At 46.0% G+C, this 21,398-nt stretch overlaps 7 non-coding genes and 1 pseudogene across 7 annotated transcripts; all 8 read right to left on the bottom strand.

Moving 5' to 3' along the window:
- Positions 1 to 391: 391 nt before the first annotated feature.
- LOC130319365 (U2 spliceosomal RNA) lies at positions 392 to 582 on the bottom strand. The gene has a single exon (XR_008865573.1). It is a non-coding gene; the product is annotated as a U2 spliceosomal RNA (small nuclear RNA).
- A 2,088-nt stretch (positions 583 to 2,670) lies between these two features.
- Positions 2,671 to 2,856, bottom strand: LOC130319371 (U2 spliceosomal RNA). The gene has a single exon (XR_008865578.1). It is a non-coding gene; the product is annotated as a U2 spliceosomal RNA (small nuclear RNA).
- Positions 2,857 to 8,384: 5,528 nt separating this feature from the next.
- LOC130319372 (U2 spliceosomal RNA) lies at positions 8,385 to 8,463 on the bottom strand (annotated as a pseudogene).
- Positions 8,464 to 10,553: 2,090 nt separating this feature from the next.
- Positions 10,554 to 10,744, bottom strand: LOC130319363 (U2 spliceosomal RNA). Its single transcript, XR_008865571.1, has one exon. It is a non-coding gene; the product is annotated as a U2 spliceosomal RNA (small nuclear RNA).
- A 2,092-nt stretch (positions 10,745 to 12,836) lies between these two features.
- Positions 12,837 to 13,027, bottom strand: LOC130319362 (U2 spliceosomal RNA). The gene has a single exon (XR_008865570.1). It is a non-coding gene; the product is annotated as a U2 spliceosomal RNA (small nuclear RNA).
- A 2,094-nt stretch (positions 13,028 to 15,121) lies between these two features.
- On the bottom strand, positions 15,122 to 15,312 carry LOC130319361 (U2 spliceosomal RNA). Its single transcript, XR_008865569.1, has one exon. It is a non-coding gene; the product is annotated as a U2 spliceosomal RNA (small nuclear RNA).
- A 2,087-nt stretch (positions 15,313 to 17,399) lies between these two features.
- On the bottom strand, positions 17,400 to 17,590 carry LOC130319360 (U2 spliceosomal RNA). Its single transcript, XR_008865568.1, has one exon. It is a non-coding gene; the product is annotated as a U2 spliceosomal RNA (small nuclear RNA).
- Positions 17,591 to 19,676: 2,086 nt separating this feature from the next.
- Positions 19,677 to 19,867, bottom strand: LOC130319359 (U2 spliceosomal RNA). The gene has a single exon (XR_008865567.1). It is a non-coding gene; the product is annotated as a U2 spliceosomal RNA (small nuclear RNA).
- Positions 19,868 to 21,398: the final 1,531 nt, after the last annotated feature.

Here is a 21,398-nt window from a genome sequence, read left to right as displayed (position 1 = left end):
TTAAGGGGTAGGGGTGTGGCGCAATATTGGGGAAGGGATGAGATTTTATATTTCTTCATAAGCATTAATCTTATTTTGTCAATTAGGAACATTCAGCACCCACCCGCTATCAAGGCAGCTGCCTATCATGTCATGCCCTACCTGCACAGGTGTGCTGGCTACTCAAATGATCCAATTAAGGAGGCCATTTAGTCAGCAGCAGCAGAAGTCCTGTGCCTGGACGCTCCAACAGGGGCCAGACACAAGCAGAAGCAGAAGCAGCAGAAGCAGCAGCAGCACCACCTTTTGTTTTTTGGCTGCAGCAGCAGCAAGGCCCACAGGGCTGGCTAGCTGGCTAGCCAGCAAGCAGGTAGCAATGAAAGTAGGAATCTTTCTTTTTAACCCTGTAAGGGGGTGGTGCACTGTACCCGAAGATACTGCCATATCGGGTCAATGCATAGGGCGACGGAAGCAAGCTTCGAAATCGGCCCCCGTTCTCAAAAATCCATTTAATATATGGTCCCCAGATAGGGGACGTATCAGATATTAAACTGATAAGAACAGATACTACACTTGATCTTAGCCAAAAGGCCGAGAAGCGATAACCGTGAAAGGGGCGGGCCCAACAAGGTCCCCTTCATGGGCACTATCACTGCTTGCTGTCAGGGAGGCTGCCAGACAATTTTCCATGCACACTCTGGGCTGGGGGGCAGTCAACCACCAGTACACACAGCAGAACCTAAACCCATACCATTATTGCTAAGCAGCAAGACAGGGGCCCATTGCACTCCCACGGGGCCTTTTTAAATGCAATCCATAACCCGGATTTGCCAGGAACCCTTCTTACTCCTCCTACTTGCATGTGACACTGGGCTTAGGATCTGCATAGGAAACACACACACAAGCACACACCTACCTTTGTTGCCTGCAGATGCCTCCTTGGCTGTCCCCAAACGGTATCAAACCAACACCCACGGGAAGCTGTAAGCATAGAGGACATGCCTGCACCCCATTGGACTTACCTGTGTGGGTTAAATCCGGGTTATTTGACAACCTATGGCGGTGATGGTTCTGCTCAGGCAGAGCAGTGCTGATGCTCCTCATAAAGCTGTCGCTGCTGTGAAGGTTCTAGGTGACATCACAAATCCCTTTGGTTACATACACAACAAAGCTGGGTTGTTGTTGTTTACACTCTGCAAGGCCTGTGGAAGTGAGTGACATCATAGCACTGTAGTTCTGAGGGTTCAAGATGGATGCAACAATCTCCTGTTGCTTCTATGAAGGCCGTAATAGACGACATCACCAAACAGCTCCATAGTCACATACACAGCAAAGGAGAGATGTTGTTTACACCTAGTGATGTCAGTGGTATTGAGTGACATCACAGCACAGTGCTAAGGCTCCTGGGCCTGGACACAGCAGCGGCTGCAATATCTCAACGGAGAATACGTTTATATCTATGTGTGTGTGTGCGCATATATATATATATATATATATATATATATATATATATATATATATTTCTCCGCCGAAATCACTTTTAAACCCATTTCCACCTTTTTTTCCCTTCTCTTCCTCTTACTTTTTTTTCACGTTTTTTTACGTTTTTCTCCTTTTCGCCTCTTTTCTGGGCGTATTATTCTTCTTTTTCTTCTTTTTTTTCGTCTAATGCATACCCCATCAGTGCAGCAATGCTTATTCAATACCGCCAGCAGATGGAGACACTGGGGGATAATTTTCTAAGGATTTATACTGATTTTTCCTGTCTGAATTTGTCGCACAGAAAGTTGCAGGCCAAATATGTGTGACATTTCTGCGACTTTAGCTTCTAGAGCATTTTTACAACATTATACATAGGTGCTGAATACATAAAAAGCGACTGTTCAGCGACAGACAAGTCGCATCGGCTGAAAGTAGGCCAGAATGTCAGTCCATGTTGGAGCAGGTTTAGATACAGTCTAAAGCATAGATCTCAAAGTCTGTGCACAGAATTTAGCAAGGGCCTCGCACCTTCTGATGCATCAGGTAGGTGCACAATAGCATAGCCTAACCCTCTGTACTTTGGTCTATATTGATGCGGGACATAGACAGCCAGCTGATGACCAATCCATTAGTGCAATGGATGGCTGGAAGCATTTGTCTTTGCCTTTGCAATACCACAGAAGCAATGCATGGTCAATGTACAGCAATGACACACCTGTGTGAACAGCCAGGAGACCCCCCCCCCCATGTTATGTTACATAGTTACATAGTTAGTACGGTCGAAAAAAGACATATGTCCATCACGTTCAACCAGGGAATTAAGGGGTAGGGGTGTGGCGCGATATTGGGGAAGGGATGAGATTTTATATTTCTTCATAAGCATTAATCTTATTTTGTCAATTAGGAACATTCAGCACCCACCCGCTATCAAGGCAGCTGCCTATCATGTCATGCCCTACCTGCACAGGTGTGCTGGCTACTCAAATGATCCAATTAAGGAGGCCATTTAGTCAGCAGCAGCAGAAGTCCTGTGCCTGGACGCTCCAACAGGGGCCAGACACAAGCAGAAGCAGAAGCAGCAGAAGCAGCAGCAGCACCACCTTTTGTTTTTTGGCTGCAGCAGCAGCAAGGCCCACAGGGCTGGCTAGCTGGCTAGCCAGCAAGCAGGTAGCAATGAAAGTAGGAATCTTTCTTTTTAACCCTGTAAGGGGGTGGTGCACTGTACCCGAAGATACTGCCATATCGGGTCAATGCATAGGGCGACGGAAGCAAGCTTCGAAATCGGCCCCCGTTCTCAAAAATCCATTTAATATATGGTCCCCAGATAGGGGACGTATCAGATATTAAACTGATAAGAACAGATAAGGTTTCAACAAAATTTTATTGAATAAATAAGAAACCATACAAAATTTAAAATGCAAAATAATAAAAGGTTCACAAAAGTTTTAAAATACAAATAATAAAACCAGTAATAAAAGGAGAAAAAATAAAAATGGCAGGATAAAACATTATATAAATGTCATAAAAACTGATTATATTGTTATTTCGTTCCATAGAGGCAGACACCACATGGATGCTGCCTCGCTGGCCCCCAACTGTTTCTTGTCTCTTAGGTAATAGATGTACATCTCACTCAGGGCCAGCTTTATACAGTTTTTAACATCAATAAAATCATGTTTAAAAAGTAAGATGTTCCTAACTTTCCAGATGGCATTTTTAAAACAATTAATAATCATCCAGCAGATCATCTGCTGTTTAAAATTGGGGCAGTTAAAAAGACCGTAAAAGACACATTCGTGATTAAAATCTTTTAGGCCGCAGGCCCACTTCAAAAGTGGGCCTACCTTCCTCCAAAGCTCCCGTGCAAAAGGGCAGTTCCAAAATATTTGCAGCACCGTTTCGTCCACTCCGCAGCCATCTCTCGGGCACTTGGCTCTCGCCACCAGTCCTCGCCTGTGCTGGAACTCACGAGTAGGGAGGCACTGGTGGACGATTGCCCAGGCAAGATCCCTGTGTACATTCGCCAGAAACTTCCCGTACACGTTCCGCCATACCTTTTTGGATCTTGCCTGTGTGAAATTGGACACTGCCAGGGTAACCTCACTCCGCCTGAGGACCTTTGATACCTTTCTCTGGTCCCCCAGTATGTCAGGCTCCAAATCTTGGAGACCTAGGAGCCTGACTGTCTTTTCCAACACCACATAATGTTTTGGGGGACACAGAAGCACCGGAGCGTTCAGAGGGATGCGCAACCATCTTTTAAAAACCATGCCCGCAGCGTACCTTAAAAAGCAACTAAAAATGCCATCGGATTTAATAATTTTAAAACAGAAACAGAAATACTTTATGTAAAAGAAAGTAAAAAGGTTAGGAACATCTTTCCCGCCATTATCTTTACTTTTGTACATAAAATCACGCTTTAATTTCTCCATTTTTGAACCCCATAAAAAAGTAAAAACAATTCTAGTTACTTTTTTAATGTATAAAATAGATGGAGGAAATACCATGGCAATGTATAGCATAATAGGGAGTAAAACCATCTTTATTATTAAAATCTTCCCCTCCATGGTAAGGTTTCTAAGATTCCACATTAAAATCTTCTTCTCCATCTTAGCTATAGCTGAATCCCAGTTAGGGCTCCCATCATTGACCTGGTTAAAAACAATACCTAAAACTTTAATTTGATCCTGTTGCATTGTAACTCCTGGGGTGATGGATGAATCCCAGGAGCCAATATAAAAACAGTCACATTTATCTGTGTTTAGCTTAAAACCAGAGACCTCGCAGAAATAGCTGGTGTTCCTCAATGCCCCCCTCATGGATGGAGAGTCCGGGCACAGTATGGTGACATCATCCATGTACCCCAACACCTTTAGATGGGTCCCTCCTCCACCAGGTATCGGTACGCCTCTTACTACCCGGTCTTTTCTGAGGAGGGCCATCAGTGGTTCGATTGCGCAAATAAAAAGGAGTGGGGACAGGGGGCAGCCCTGTTTGACACCTGATAAAAGAGGAACACCGCTGGTTAAAAAGCCATTAACAGAGACTTGACTAAAACAGGATCGGTATAAAAGCATGATTCGGCTTAAAATCGTTTCAGGCACTGCCATCTTTTTAAGAACTAAAAACAGGTATTCATGGGAGACCCTATCAAAGGCTTTTTCAAAGTCTAAGGATAAAATTGCTACAGTTTGATTTCTATCCTTAAAATACCATAAAACATCTCTTAAAATATTTAGGGATTCAGCTATAGACCTTCCAGGTACCCCACAAACCTGATTTGGGTGAATTAATTTATGAATAAAAGGTTTAAAACGGACAGCTAATAACTTGGCTAAAACTTTATAATCGACATTTAAAAGTGTGATGGGGCGCCAATTTTTTAGCATATCCTTTTCACCCTTTTTAAAAAGTAATGATACAATCCCCCTCCTCCAGGAAGGGGGAAGTTCATTAACAATAAAAGTTTCTTTATACAATAAAACCATATCATCCTTTAAAATATCCCAAAAAGCTAAATAAAATTCGATGGGTAAACCATCTTCCCCAGGGGCCTTCCCACTAGAAAAACTTTTAAAAACAAATAAAAGTTCATCTAAGTTAAGATCACGGGATAAAACCTCCTGGTCTAAAACATCTAGCTTAAAATCAAGGGAATTAAGAACATGTTCTAAAAAGGATGGATTAAGATCTTTCTTATTAAAAAGAAGCTGGTAGAAGTTAAAAACTGCATCTAACATGCCTTTTGGAGTGGATTCACCCTCAAGGTTTTGGATGATATCCCTCCTATTCATCACTTTTTTAAAAAAGAAACGGGAACATTTCTCGCCCTCCTCCAGGTGCTGCACATGTGAGTTAAAAATGATTTGTTTCCCTTTCTTTTCTATGGCATGTTTTATTTCAGTTTTAAGGTTTAAAATATCATTTTCTACATCCATACCAGCTTCTTTCAATTTAAAAAGTACATTTAAACGCATGTTAAGAACATAAAACCACTGTTTTTCCATTTTTGCCTTCTTCTTACCTGCTTTGATAAAAAAATATCTGATTTTAGATTTGGTGCCCTCCCACCAGTGCAGCATAGGCTCGTGGGGTTTTCTTTGTGATTGCCAGCATTGGTAGGTCCGCACAAACTCCTCTTTTATCTCAGGGTCCTCTAGGAGTGTGGTGTTTAATCTCCAGAGGCCCCTTTTTGCTTTTTGCTCCCCCTCTAGCTCCAGGCCCACCAAGAGGAGCTTATGATCAGAGAAGATATTCTGCTCGAGCGTGCATTTCAGGGGTTTAAAAGCTCTAGAGGAAAAAATAAAATCGATTCTGGAGCTCACTCTTCCATTGGACCATGTGGCGCCCGGGTCCTCCGGCAAGAGATCCTTCCAGCAATCTTTCAAATTAAAATCATCAATAAAATTTTTAAGCAGGTAAGAAGTGCGGTCTTTACGATTAATATCCCCACCCTGCCGGTGTTCCCCATCACGTATGCAGTTAAAATCACCTCCCACCAGCAGGGGGGAAGACCCAACACAAAACAGTGGTAAAATTTCAAATAGTTCTGCCCGCTCCTGTTTATCAGGAGGGGCATACACATTTAAAACACGAATTAAAAGTCCATTAAAATATAGATGAATTAAAAGAGCTCTGCCAGGCACAATCTCAGTTACTGTATGAATAGAAAAGGACTGGCCTCGGCAGAGCAGCCCAACACCCACAGAACGACAGTCATTTGCACCGGACCATATGGATGGGCCCAGCTTCCAGTCTTCTTTTAAGTCTTTATAGTCCATTTTACTAGGGATTCCACATTCTTGTAGCAGGCAAAGGTCAAAGTCACATGTCTCTAGATAAGAAAATAAAGCAGCCCTGCGATCAGGGCTCTTTAAGGACCTCACATTGAGTGAGGCAATTTTTACAGGGATAGGCATAGTTTATGGAGAGTCCGTGCTTGGAGAATCAAAGTCAATAATAAGCTGCGTACCGTCATCCCCCGCCTGCGGGGTCATCAGCTCCTTGATGTTCTGAGGGTCGGAGCTTGAGATCGATGATGCCCCGACCCTGAGCTCGCTCTCGTCCGAACTACGGCACGCCGCTTTCCTTTGAATGTCTTCCTCTTCTTCTTCTCTTTGTCTTTTAAATGTCACACTGCTGTCCATATCCTCTGTGTTGCTCTCACTCGATGTAATCTCTGGCCCCCGGCTGATGGATCTGCGTCTCCTTTCATCTTTTGACGACTGGAACTGCTGCACAGGGTCCTGTGAGGCCTCTTTTCCGGAACCTTTGCCGCTACCCTGGGAAGTTTTCATCGCTTGTTCCCCAGCAAGCGTTGCTGAGGACTGTTGCTCCAACTTCCCCATCGATCGACGATGGCCAGTTTTACCCACCGGGTCCACTGCTGGCGGGGCAGCAAACCCTGGTTTGGCGCCACTTGTCTTCTTGGCCCTGTCCTGTATAGGCGGAGTAACAGGACCGGGCTCAGACCTGGCCACCTGGCTCCCCTTCCGGCGGGCTTTCACCGGGGCCTCTTCGTCCGGAGCAGGGCGACCCTGGGCCAAGCCAGTACCTGGCTTATGCTGCAATTTTGGGTCCACCTCTGCCCCCACCGAGGCCCGTCGGCTGCCACCCGCCACAGGTGAGCCCCCTTCAGAAGTTTCGGCGGGCTTTTGAGCCAGGTAGGAAGTCGATCGACGTCTTTCAATTTCCCGGGCAGTAAACTCGATCACCCGCCCGGGCTTCGTGGAATCCCCATGGCCTCCCCCTAGCACTACCACCGGTGGGCCCCCCGATGGAGCACCAGAGGTCTTGGGCCTGGACCCATCAGTACCTGCCATCTGGGGTTTGGGCATCTTAAAAAAGGATGTCTTTTGTCCTGTCCCCTCTTTGGGTGGGCCCAGCCTTGACCCACCCATCGTAGTTTTTGCTTTATGGGGACAGGAATTAAAATCGTGATTTTCCTCTCCGCAGAGGTTGCACCTTATCGTGTGGCTACATCTTGAGGCTATGTGACCTTCTTGGCCACACCTATTGCAGCGAATCACACGCTCCGCGCCGCAGGTCTCCTGGGTGTGGCCAAACCTCAAGCAATTTCGGCAATACATAGGCATTTGAGGATAGAACAGGAAGCCCCGAACTCTCCCGATGGCAAAATTTGGGGGCGGATGGCAAAGACCCCCAATACCACCGGGATCCTTACGGAGCTTGACCCAGAACTTCCTCTTGCCGTTCCAGAACCGCACGGAGTTCAAGATTTTGTTTGCGAATCGCACCTCTTCGCAGTATCGCCGAAGAAAAGTGGCTATATCCTCCGTGGTCACATGAGGGCTGTGCATAGCCACCACCAACGGTATATGTTCCTCACCATAGAGGAACTGGAACGAAAGACCGTCGAGTCGATCGTCCCTCTGGTCCGCACCAGACAAGGTTGCATAGATGTTATCGCAACACGCCGTGGCCGTGAAGGTGACGGTATACAGGCCACGGCTTTCCTGGTCATTTAGACACAGGATGTCCTCCCTATTGAGGCGGAAGTAGTCAAGAAGAATCACCTCCGCAATGAAGCGGAGGTTCTTCAACTGACGATGGCTCTCCGACACCTCTATGCGGATGGTATTTCGCATCGACATTTCCCCAGAGGGGAAAGCCCAGGAGAACGGCATCTTCCACACCCAGGGACTAAGCCCCTTCCCCAATAGCAGCAGGGGCTCGGAATCCCGCTATAAAAGCGGAACCCTTACCCAAGGCAGAGGTCGGGGGTACCCTAGGTGCTTCCAAAGCTACAGGTAACGCTCAACGTACCGAAAATGCCTTCTGAGACACAAGGTCCCAGAGACAGGGGGATCGCAACCCGTTGTCTGTGGACTAAGCCCGCTCCCCAATAGCAGCAAGGGGGTGAAGTCCCTCCGTAAGGAGAGACAATCCCCCAAGGCCGAGAAGCAGGGTACCACAGACACCTTCCGACCAGACCAAATGCAGATACTACACTTGATCTTAGCCAAAAGGCCGAGAAGCGATAACCGTGAAAGGGGCGGGCCCAACAAGGTCCCCTTCATGGGCACTATCACTGCTTGCTGTCAGGGAGGCTGCCAGACAATTTTCCATGCACACTCTGGGCTGGGGGGCAGTCAACCACCAGTACACACAGCAGAACCTAAACCCATACCATTATTGCTAAGCAGCAAGACAGGGGCCCATTGCACTCCCACGGGGCCTTTTTAAATGCAATCCATAACCCGGATTTGCCAGGAACCCTTCTTACTCCTCCTACTTGCATGTGACACTGGGCTTAGGATCTGCATAGGAAACACACACACAAGCACACACCTACCTTTGTTGCCTGCAGATGCCTCCTTGGCTGTCCCCAAACGGTATCAAACCAACACCCACGGGAAGCTGTAAGCATAGAGGACATGCCTGCACCCCATTGGACTTACCTGTGTGGGTTAAATCCGGGTTATTTGACAACCTATGGCGGTGATGGTTCTGCTCAGGCAGAGCAGTGCTGATGCTCCTCATAAAGCTGTCGCTGCTGTGAAGGTTCTAGGTGACATCACAAATCCCTTTGGTTACATACACAACAAAGCTGGGTTGTTGTTGTTTACACTCTGCAAGGCCTGTGGAAGTGAGTGACATCATAGCACTGTAGTTCTGAGGGTTCAAGATGGATGCAACAATCTCCTGTTGCTTCTATGAAGGCCGTAATAGACGACATCACCAAACAGCTCCATAGTCACATACACAGCAAAGGAGAGATGTTGTTTACACCTAGTGATGTCAGTGGTATTGAGTGACATCACAGCACAGTGCTAAGGCTCCTGGGCCTGGACACAGCAGCGGCTGCAATATCTCAACGGAGAATACGTTTATATCTATGTGTGTGTGTGCGCATATATATATATATATATATATATATATATATATATATATATATATATTTCTCCGCCGAAATCACTTTTAAACCCATTTCCACCTTTTTTTCCCTTCTCTTCCTCTTACTTTTTTTTCACGTTTTTTTACGTTTTTCTCCTTTTCGCCTCTTTTCTGGGCGTATTATTCTTCTTTTTCTTCTTTTTTTTCGTCTAATGCATACCCCATCAGTGCAGCAATGCTTATTCAATACCGCCAGCAGATGGAGACACTGGGGGATAATTTTCTAAGGATTTATACTGATTTTTCCTGTCTGAATTTGTCGCACAGAAAGTTGCAGGCCAAATATGTGTGACATTTCTGCGACTTTAGCTTCTAGAGCATTTTTACAACATTATACATAGGTGCTGAATACATAAAAAGCGACTGTTCAGCGACAGACAAGTCGCATCGGCTGAAAGTAGGCCAGAATGTCAGTCCATGTTGGAGCAGGTTTAGATACAGTCTAAAGCATAGATCTCAAAGTCTGTGCACAGAATTTAGCAAGGGCCTCGCACCTTCTGATGCATCAGGTAGGTGCACAATAGCATAGCCTAACCCTCTGTACTTTGGTCTATATTGATGCGGGACATAGACAGCCAGCTGATGACCAATCCATTAGTGCAATGGATGGCTGGAAGCATTTGTCTTTGCCTTTGCAATACCACAGAAGCAATGCATGGTCAATGTACAGCAATGACACACCTGTGTGAACAGCCAGGAGACCCCCCCCCCCATGTTATGTTACATAGTTACATAGTTAGTACGGTCGAAAAAAGACATATGTCCATCACGTTCAACCAGGGAATTAAGGGGTAGGGGTGTGGCGCGATATTGGGGAAGGGATGAGATTTTATATTTCTTCATAAGCATTAATCTTATTTTGTCAATTAGGAACATTCAGCACCCACCCGCTATCAAGGCAGCTGCCTATCATGTCATGCCCTACCTGCACAGGTGTGCTGGCTACTCAAATGATCCAATTAAGGAGGCCATTTAGTCAGCAGCAGCAGAAGTCCTGTGCCTGGACGCTCCAACAGGGGCCAGACACAAGCAGAAGCAGAAGCAGCAGAAGCAGCAGCAGCACCACCTTTTGTTTTTTGGCTGCAGCAGCAGCAAGGCCCACAGGGCTGGCTAGCTGGCTAGCCAGCAAGCAGGTAGCAATGAAAGTAGGAATCTTTCTTTTTAACCCTGTAAGGGGGTGGTGCACTGTACCCGAAGATACTGCCATATCGGGTCAATGCATAGGGCGACGGAAGCAAGCTTCGAAATCGGCCCCCGTTCTCAAAAATCCATTTAATATATGGTCCCCAGATAGGGGACGTATCAGATATTAAACTGATAAGAACAGATACTACACTTGATCTTAGCCAAAAGGCCGAGAAGCGATAACCGTGAAAGGGGCGGGCCCAACAAGGTCCCCTTCATGGGCACTATCACTGCTTGCTGTCAGGGAGGCTGCCAGACAATTTTCCATGCACACTCTGGGCTGGGGGGCAGTCAACCACCAGTACACACAGCAGAACCTAAACCCATACCATTATTGCTAAGCAGCAAGACAGGGGCCCATTGCACTCCCACGGGGCCTTTTTAAATGCAATCCATAACCCGGATTTGCCAGGAACCCTTCTTACTCCTCCTACTTGCATGTGACACTGGGCTTAGGATCTGCATAGGAAACACACACACAAGCACACACCTACCTTTGTTGCCTGCAGATGCCTCCTTGGCTGTCCCCAAACGGTATCAAACCAACACCCACGGGAAGCTGTAAGCATAGAGGACATGCCTGCACCCCATTGGACTTACCTGTGTGGGTTAAATCCGGGTTATTTGACAACCTATGGCGGTGATGGTTCTGCTCAGGCAGAGCAGTGCTGATGCTCCTCATAAAGCTGTCGCTGCTGTGAAGGTTCTAGGTGACATCACAAATCCCTTTGGTTACATACACAACAAAGCTGGGTTGTTGTTGTTTACACTCTGCAAGGCCTGTGGAAGTGAGTGACATCATAGCACTGTAGTTCTGAGGGTTCAAGATGGATGCAACAATCTCCTGTTGCTTCTATGAAGGCCGTAATAGACGACATCACCAAACAGCTCCATAGTCACATACACAGCAAAGGAGAGATGTTGTTTACACCTAGTGATGTCAGTGGTATTGAGTGACATCACAGCACAGTGCTAAGGCTCCTGGGCCTGGACACAGCAGCGGCTGCAATATCTCAACGGAGAATACGTTTATATCTATGTGTGTGTGTGCGCATATATATATATATATATATATATATATATATATATATATATATATATTTCTCCGCCGAAATCACTTTTAAACCCATTTCCACCTTTTTTTCCCTTCTCTTCCTCTTACTTTTTTTTCACGTTTTTTTACGTTTTTCTCCTTTTCGCCTCTTTTCTGGGCGTATTATTCTTCTTTTTCTTCTTTTTTTTCGTCTAATGCATACCCCATCAGTGCAGCAATGCTTATTCAATACCGCCAGCAGATGGAGACACTGGGGGATAATTTTCTAAGGATTTATACTGATTTTTCCTGTCTGAATTTGTCGCACAGAAAGTTGCAGGCCAAATATGTGTGACATTTCTGCGACTTTAGCTTCTAGAGCATTTTTACAACATTATACATAGGTGCTGAATACATAAAAAGCGACTGTTCAGCGACAGACAAGTCGCATCGGCTGAAAGTAGGCCAGAATGTCAGTCCATGTTGGAGCAGGTTTAGATACAGTCTAAAGCATAGATCTCAAAGTCTGTGCACAGAATTTAGCAAGGGCCTCGCACCTTCTGATGCATCAGGTAGGTGCACAATAGCATAGCCTAACCCTCTGTACTTTGGTCTATATTGATGCGGGACATAGACAGCCAGCTGATGACCAATCCATTAGTGCAATGGATGGCTGGAAGCATTTGTCTTTGCCTTTGCAATACCACAGAAGCAATGCATGGTCAATGTACAGCAATGACACACCTGTGTGAACAGCCAGGAGACCCCCCCCCCCCCATGTTATGTTACATAGTTACATAGTTAGTACGGTCGAAAAAAGACATATGTCCATCACGTTCAACCAGGGAATTAAGGGGTAGGGGTGTGGCGCGATATTGGGGAAGGGATGAGATTTTATATTTCTTCATAAGCATTAATCTTATTTTGTCAATTAGGAACATTCAGCACCCACCCGCTATCAAGGCAGCTGCCTATCATGTCATGCCCTACCTGCACAGGTGTGCTGGCTACTCAAATGATCCAATTAAGGAGGCCATTTAGTCAGCAGCAGCAGAAGTCCTGTGCCTGGACGCTCCAACAGGGGCCAGACACAAGCAGAAGCAGAAGCAGCAGAAGCAGCAGCAGCACCACCTTTTGTTTTTTGGCTGCAGCAGCAGCAAGGCCCACAGGGCTGGCTAGCTGGCTAGCCAGCAAGCAGGTAGCAATGAAAGTAGGAATCTTTCTTTTTAACCCTGTAAGGGGGTGGTGCACTGTACCCGAAGATACTGCCATATCGGGTCAATGCATAGGGCGACGGAAGCAAGCTTCGAAATCGGCCCCCGTTCTCAAAAATCCATTTAATATATGGTCCCCAGATAGGGGACGTATCAGATATTAAACTGATAAGAACAGATACTACACTTGATCTTAGCCAAAAGGCCGAGAAGCGATAACCGTGAAAGGGGCGGGCCCAACAAGGTCCCCTTCATGGGCACTATCACTGCTTGCTGTCAGGGAGGCTGCCAGACAATTTTCCATGCACACTCTGGGCTGGGGGGCAGTCAACCACCAGTACACACAGCAGAACCTAAACCCATACCATTATTGCTAAGCAGCAAGACAGGGGCCCATTGCACTCCCACGGGGCCTTTTTAAATGCAATCCATAACCCGGATTTGCCAGGAACCCTTCTTACTCCTCCTACTTGCATGTGACACTGGGCTTAGGATCTGCATAGGAAACACACACACAAGCACACACCTACCTTTGTTGCCTGCAGATGCCTCCTTGGCTGTCCCCAAACGGTATCAAACCAACACCCACGGGAAGCTGTAAGCATAGAGGACATGCCTGCACCCCATTGGACTTACCTGTGTGGGTTAAATCCGGGTTATATTTGACAACCTATGGCGGTGATGGTTCTGCTCAGGCAGAGCAGTGCTGATGCTCCTCATAAAGCTGTCGCTGCTGTGAAGGTTCTAGGTGACATCACAAATCCCTTTGGTTACATACACAACAAAGCTGGGTTGTTGTTGTTTACACTCTGCAAGGCCTGTGGAAGTGAGTGACATCATAGCACTGTAGTTCTGAGGGTTCAAGATGGATGCAACAATCTCCTGTTGCTTCTATGAAGGCCGTAATAGACGACATCACCAAACAGCTCCATAGTCACATACACAGCAAAGGAGAGATGTTGTTTACACCTAGTGATGTCAGTGGTATTGAGTGACATCACAGCACAGTGCTAAGGCTCCTGGGCCTGGACACAGCAGCGGCTGCAATATCTCAACGGAGAATACGTTTATATCTATGTGTGTGTGTGCGCATATATATATATATATATATATATATATATATATATATATATATATATATTTCTCCGCCGAAATCACTTTTAAACCCATTTCCACCTTTTTTTCCCTTCTCTTCCTCTTACTTTTTTTTCACGTTTTTTTACGTTTTTCTCCTTTTCGCCTCTTTTCTGGGCGTATTATTCTTCTTTTTCTTCTTTTTTTTCGTCTAATGCATACCCCATCAGTGCAGCAATGCTTATTCAATACCGCCAGCAGATGGAGACACTGGGGGATAATTTTCTAAGGATTTATACTGATTTTTCCTGTCTGAATTTGTCGCACAGAAAGTTGCAGGCCAAATATGTGTGACATTTCTGCGACTTTAGCTTCTAGAGCATTTTTACAACATTATACATAGGTGCTGAATACATAAAAAGCGACTGTTCAGCGACAGACAAGTCGCATCGGCTGAAAGTAGGCCAGAATGTCAGTCCATGTTGGAGCAGGTTTAGATACAGTCTAAAGCATAGATCTCAAAGTCTGTGCACAGAATTTAGCAAGGGCCTCGCACCTTCTGATGCATCAGGTAGGTGCACAATAGCATAGCCTAACCCTCTGTACTTTGGTCTATATTGATGCGGGACATAGACAGCCAGCTGATGACCAATCCATTAGTGCAATGGATGGCTGGAAGCATTTGTCTTTGCCTTTGCAATACCACAGAAGCAATGCATGGTCAATGTACAGCAATGACACACCTGTGTGAACAGCCAGGAGACCCCCCCCCCCATGTTATGTTACATAGTTACATAGTTAGTACGGTCGAAAAAAGACATATGTCCATCACGTTCAACCAGGGAATTAAGGGGTAGGGGTGTGGCGCGATATTGGGGAAGGGATGAGATTTTATATTTCTTCATAAGCATTAATCTTATTTTGTCAATTAGGAACATTCAGCACCCACCCGCTATCAAGGCAGCTGCCTATCATGTCATGCCCTACCTGCACAGGTGTGCTGGCTACTCAAATGATCCAATTAAGGAGGCCATTTAGTCAGCAGCAGCAGAAGTCCTGTGCCTGGACGCTCCAACAGGGGCCAGACACAAGCAGAAGCAGAAGCAGCAGAAGCAGCAGCAGCACCACCTTTTGTTTTTTGGCTGCAGCAGCAGCAAGGCCCACAGGGCTGGCTAGCTGGCTAGCCAGCAAGCAGGTAGCAATGAAAGTAGGAATCTTTCTTTTTAACCCTGTAAGGGGGTGGTGCACTGTACCCGAAGATACTGCCATATCGGGTCAATGCATAGGGCGACGGAAGCAAGCTTCGAAATCGGCCCCCGTTCTCAAAAATCCATTTAATATATGGTCCCCAGATAGGGGACGTATCAGATATTAAACTGATAAGAACAGATACTACACTTGATCTTAGCCAAAAGGCCGAGAAGCGATAACCGTGAAAGGGGCGGGCCCAACAAGGTCCCCTTCATGGGCACTATCACTGCTTGCTGTCAGGGAGGCTGCCAGACAATTTTCCATGCACACTCTGGGCTGGGGGGCAGTCAACCACCAGTACACACAGCAGAACCTAAACCCATACCATTATTGCTAAGCAGCAAGACAGGGGCCCATTGCACTCCCACGGGGCCTTTTTAAATGCAATCCATAACCCGGATTTGCCAGGAACCCTTCTTACTCCTCCTACTTGCATGTGACACTGGGCTTAGGATCTGCATAGGAAACACACACACAAGCACACACCTACCTTTGTTGCCTGCAGATGCCTCCTTGGCTGTCCCCAAACGGTATCAAACCAACACCCACGGGAAGCTGTAAGCATAGAGGACATGCCTGCACCCCATTGGACTTACCTGTGTGGGTTAAATCCGGGTTATTTGACAACCTATGGCGGTGATGGTTCTGCTCAGGCAGAGCAGTGCTGATGCTCCTCATAAAGCTGTCGCTGCTGTGAAGGTTCTAGGTGACATCACAAATCCCTTTGGTTACATACACAACAAAGCTGGGTTGTTGTTGTTTACACTCTGCAAGGCCTGTGGAAGTGAGTGACATCATAGCACTGTAGTTCTGAGGGTTCAAGATGGATGCAACAATCTCCTGTTGCTTCTATGAAGGCCGTAATAGACGACATCACCAAACAGCTCCATAGTCACATACACAGCAAAGGAGAGATGTTGTTTACACCTAGTGATGTCAGTGGTATTGAGTGACATCACAGCACAGTGCTAAGGCTCCTGGGCCTGGACACAGCAGCGGCTGCAATATCTCAACGGAGAATACGTTTATATCTATGTGTGTGTGTGCGCATATATATATATATATATATATATATATATATATATATATATATTTCTCCGCCGAAATCACTTTTAAACCCATTTCCACCTTTTTTTCCCTTCTCTTCCTCTTACTTTTTTTTCACGTTTTTTTACGTTTTTCTCCTTTTCGCCTCTTTTCTGGGCGTATTATTCTTCTTTTTCTTCTTTTTTTTCGTCTAATGCATACCCCATCAGTGCAGCAATGCTTATTCAATACCGCCAGCAGATGGAGACACTGGGGGATAATTTTCTAAGGATTTATACTGATTTTTCCTGTCTGAATTTGTCGCACAGAAAGTTGCAGGCCAAATATGTGTGACATTTCTGCGACTTTAGCTTCTAGAGCATTTTTACAACATTATACATAGGTGCTGAATACATAAAAAGCGACTGTTCAGCGACAGACAAGTCGCATCGGCTGAAAGTAGGCCAGAATGTCAGTCCATGTTGGAGCAGGTTTAGATACAGTCTAAAGCATAGATCTCAAAGTCTGTGCACAGAATTTAGCAAGGGCCTCGCACCTTCTGATGCATCAGGTAGGTGCACAATAGCATAGCCTAACCCTCTGTACTTTGGTCTATATTGATGCGGGACATAGACAGCCAGCTGATGACCAATCCATTAGTGCAATGGATGGCTGGAAGCATTTGTCTTTGCCTTTGCAATACCACAGAAGCAATGCATGGTCAATGTACAGCAATGACACACCTGTGTGAACAGCCAGGAGACCCCCCCCCCCCATGTTATGTTACATAGTTACATAGTTAGTACGGTCGAAAAAAGACATATGTCCATCACGTTCAACCAGGGAATTAAGGGGTAGGGGTGTGGCGCGATATTGGGGAAGGGATGAGATTTTATATTTCTTCATAAGCATTAATCTTATTTTGTCAATTAGGAACATTCAGCACCCACCCGCTATCAAGGCAGCTGCCTATCATGTCATGCCCTACCTGCACAGGTGTGCTGGCTACTCAAATGATCCAATTAAGGAGGCCATTTAGTCAGCAGCAGCAGAAGTCCTGTGCCTGGACGCTCCAACAGGGGCCAGACACAAGCAGAAGCAGAAGCAGCAGAAGCAGCAGCAGCACCACCTTTTGTTTTTTGGCTGCAGCAGCAGCAAGGCCCACAGGGCTGGCTAGCTGGCTAGCCAGCAAGCAGGTAGCAATGAAAGTAGGAATCTTTCTTTTTAACCCTGTAAGGGGGTGGTGCACTGTACCCGAAGATACTGCCATATCGGGTCAATGCATAGGGCGACGGAAGCAAGCTTCGAAATCGGCCCCCGTTCTCAAAAATCCATTTAATATATGGTCCCCAGATAGGGGACGTATCAGATATTAAACTGATAAGAACAGATACTACACTTGATCTTAGCCAAAAGGCCGAGAAGCGATAACCGTGAAAGGGGCGGGCCCAACAAGGTCCCCTTCATGGGCACTATCACTGCTTGCTGTCAGGGAGGCTGCCAGACAATTTTCCATGCACACTCTGGGCTGGGGGGCAGTCAACCACCAGTACACACAGCAGAACCTAAACCCATACCATTATTGCTAAGCAGCAAGACAGGGGCCCATTGCACTCCCACGGGGCCTTTTTAAATGCAATCCATAACCCGGATTTGCCAGGAACCCTTCTTACTCCTCCTACTTGCATGTGACACTGGGCTTAGGATCTGCATAGGAAACACACACACAAGCACACACCTACCTTTGTTGCCTGCAGATGCCTCCTTGGCTGTCCCCAAACGGTATCAAACCAACACCCACGGGAAGCTGTAAGCATAGAGGACATGCCTGCACCCCATTGGACTTACCTGTGTGGGTTAAATCCGGGTTATTTGACAACCTATGGCGGTGATGGTTCTGCTCAGGCAGAGCAGTGCTGATGCTCCTCATAAAGCTGTCGCTGCTGTGAAGGTTCTAGGTGACATCACAAATCCCTTTGGTTACATACACAACAAAGCTGGGTTGTTGTTGTTTACACTCTGCAAGGCCTGTGGAAGTGAGTGACATCATAGCACTGTAGTTCTGAGGGTTCTAGATGGATGCAACAATCTCCTGTTGCTTCTATGAAGGCCGTAATAGACGACATCACCAAACAGCTCCATAGTCACATACACAGCAAAGGAGAGATGTTGTTTACACCTAGTGATGTCAGTGGTATTGAGTGACATCACAGCACAGTGCTAAGGCTCCTGGGCCTGGACACAGCAGCGGCTGCAATATCTCAACGGAGAATACGTTTATATCTATGTGTGTGTGTGCGCATATATATATATATATATATATATATATATATATATATATATATTTCTCCGCCGAAATCACTTTTAAACCCATTTCCACCTTTTTTTCCCTTCTCTTCCTCTTACTTTTTTTTCACGTTTTTTTACGTTTTTCTCCTTTTCGCCTCTTTTCTGGGCGTATTATTCTTCTTTTTCTTCTTTTTTTTCGTCTAATGCATACCCCATCAGTGCAGCAATGCTTATTCAATACCGCCAGCAGATGGAGACACTGGGGGATAATTTTCTAAGGATTTATACTGATTTTTCCTGTCTGAATTTGTCGCACAGAAAGTTGCAGGCCAAATATGTGTGACATTTCTGCGACTTTAGCTTCTAGAGCATTTTTACAACATTATACATAGGTGCTGAATACATAAAAAGCGACTGTTCAGCGACAGACAAGTCGCATCGGCTGAAAGTAGGCCAGAATGTCAGTCCATGTTGGAGCAGGTTTAGATACAGTCTAAAGCATAGATCTCAAAGTCTGTGCACAGAATTTAGCAAGGGCCTCGCACCTTCTGATGCATCAGGTAGGTGCACAATAGCATAGCCTAACCCTCTGTACTTTGGTCTATATTGATGCGGGACATAGACAGCCAGCTGATGACCAATCCATTAGTGCAATGGATGGCTGGAAGCATTTGTCTTTGCCTTTGCAATACCACAGAAGCAATGCATGGTCAATGTACAGCAATGACACACCTGTGTGAACAGCCAGGAGACCCCCCCCCCCATGTTATGTTACATAGTTACATAGTTAGTACGGTCGAAAAAAGACATATGTCCATCACGTTCAACCAGGGAATTAAGGGGTAGGGGTGTGGCGCGATATTGGGGAAGGGATGAGATTTTATATTTCTTCATAAGCATTAATCTTATTTTGTCAATTAGGAACATTCAGCACCCACCCGCTATCAAGGCAGCTGCCTATCATGTCATGCCCTACCTGCACAGGTGTGCTGGCTACTCAAATGATCCAATTAAGGAGGCCATTTAGTCAGCAGCAGCAGAAGTCCTGTGCCTGGACGCTCCAACAGGGGCCAGACACAAGCAGAAGCAGCAGCAGCACAAGCAGCAGCAGCACCACCTTTTGTTTTTTGGCTGCAGCAGCAGCAAGGCCCACAGGGCTGGCTAGCTGGCTAGCCAGCAAGCAGGTAGCAATGAAAGTAGGAATCTTTCTTTTTAACCCTGTAAGGGGGTGGTGCACTGTACCCGAAGATACTGCCATATCGGGTCAATGCATAGGGCGACGGAAGCAAGCTTCGAAATCGGCCCCCGTTCTCAAAAATCCATTTAATATATGGTCCCCAGATAGGGGACGTATCAGATATTAAACTGATAAGAACAGATACTACACTTGATCTTAGCCAAAAGGCCGAGAAGCGATAACCGTGAAAGGGGCGGGCCCAACAAGGTCCCCTTCATGGGCACTATCACTGCTTGCTGTCAGGGAGGCTGCCAGACAATTTTCCATGCACACTCTGGGCTGGGGGGCAGTCAACCACCAGTACACACAGCAGAACCTAAACCCATACCATTATTGCTAAGCAGCAAGACAGGGGCCCATTGCACTCCCACGGGGCCTTTTTAAATGCAATCCATAACCCGGATTTGCCAGGAACCCTTCTTACTCCTCCTACTTGCATGTGACACTGGGCTTAGGATCTGCATAGGAAACACACACACAAGCACACACCTACCTTTGTTGCCTGCAGATGCCTCCTTGGCTGTCCCCAAACGGTATCAAACCAACACCCACGGGAAGCTGTAAGCATAGAGGACATGCCTGCACCCCATTGGACTTACCTGTGTGGGTTAAATCCGGGTTATTTGACAACCTATGGCGGTGATGGTTCTGCTCAGGCAGAGCAGTGCTGATGCTCCTCATAAAGCTGTCGCTGCTGTGAAGGTTCTAGGTGACATCACAAATCCCTTTGGTTACATACACAACAAAGCTGGGTTGTTGTTGTTTACACTCTGCAAGGCCTGTGGAAGTGAGTGACATCATAGCACTGTAGTTCTGAGGGTTCAAGATGGATGCAACAATCTCCTGTTGCTTCTATGAAGGCCGTAATAGACGACATCACCAAACAGCTCCATAGTCACATACACAGCAAAGGAGAGATGTTGTTTACACCTAGTGATGTCAGTGGTATTGAGTGACATCACAGCACAGTGCTAAGGCTCCTGGGCCTGGACACAGCAGCGGCTGCAATATCTCAACGGAGAATACGTTTATATCTATGTGTGTGTGTGCGCATATATATATATATATATATATATATATATATATATATATATATTCTCCGCCGAAATCACTTTTAAACCCATTTCCACCTTTTTTTCCCTTCTCTTCCTCTTACTTTTTTTTCACGTTTTTTTACGTTTTTCTCCTTTTCGCCTCTTTTCTGGGCGTATTATTCTTCTTTTTCTTCTTTTTTTTCGTCTAATGCATACCCCATCAGTGCAGCAATGCTTATTCAATACCGCCAGCAGATGGAGACACTGGGGGATAATTTTCTAAGGATTTATACTGATTTTTCCTGTCTGAATTTGTCGCACAGAAAGTTGCAGGCCAAATATGTGTGACATTTCTGCGACTTTAGCTTCTAGAGCATTTTTACAACATTATACATAGGTGCTGAATACATAAAAAGCGACTGTTCAGCGACAGACAAGTCGCATCGGCTGAAAGTAGGCCAGAATGTCAGTCCATGTTGGAGCAGGTTTAGATACAGTCTAAAGCATAGATCTCAAAGTCTGTGCACAGAATTTAGCAAGGGCCTCGCACCTTCTGATGCATCAGGTAGGTGCACAATAGCATAGCCTAACCCTCTGTACTTTGGTCTATATTGATGCGGGACATAGACAGCCAGCTGATGACCAATCCATTAGTGCAATGGATGGCTGGAAGCATT

This window comes from Hyla sarda, unplaced genomic scaffold (assembly GCF_029499605.1).
Source record: "Hyla sarda isolate aHylSar1 unplaced genomic scaffold, aHylSar1.hap1 scaffold_2117, whole genome shotgun sequence".
Classification (NCBI taxonomy): Eukaryota; Metazoa; Chordata; class Amphibia; order Anura; family Hylidae; genus Hyla; species Hyla sarda.
Note: the sequence above shows the minus strand (reverse complement) of the source record. Positions and strands in the feature narration are given on the sequence as shown.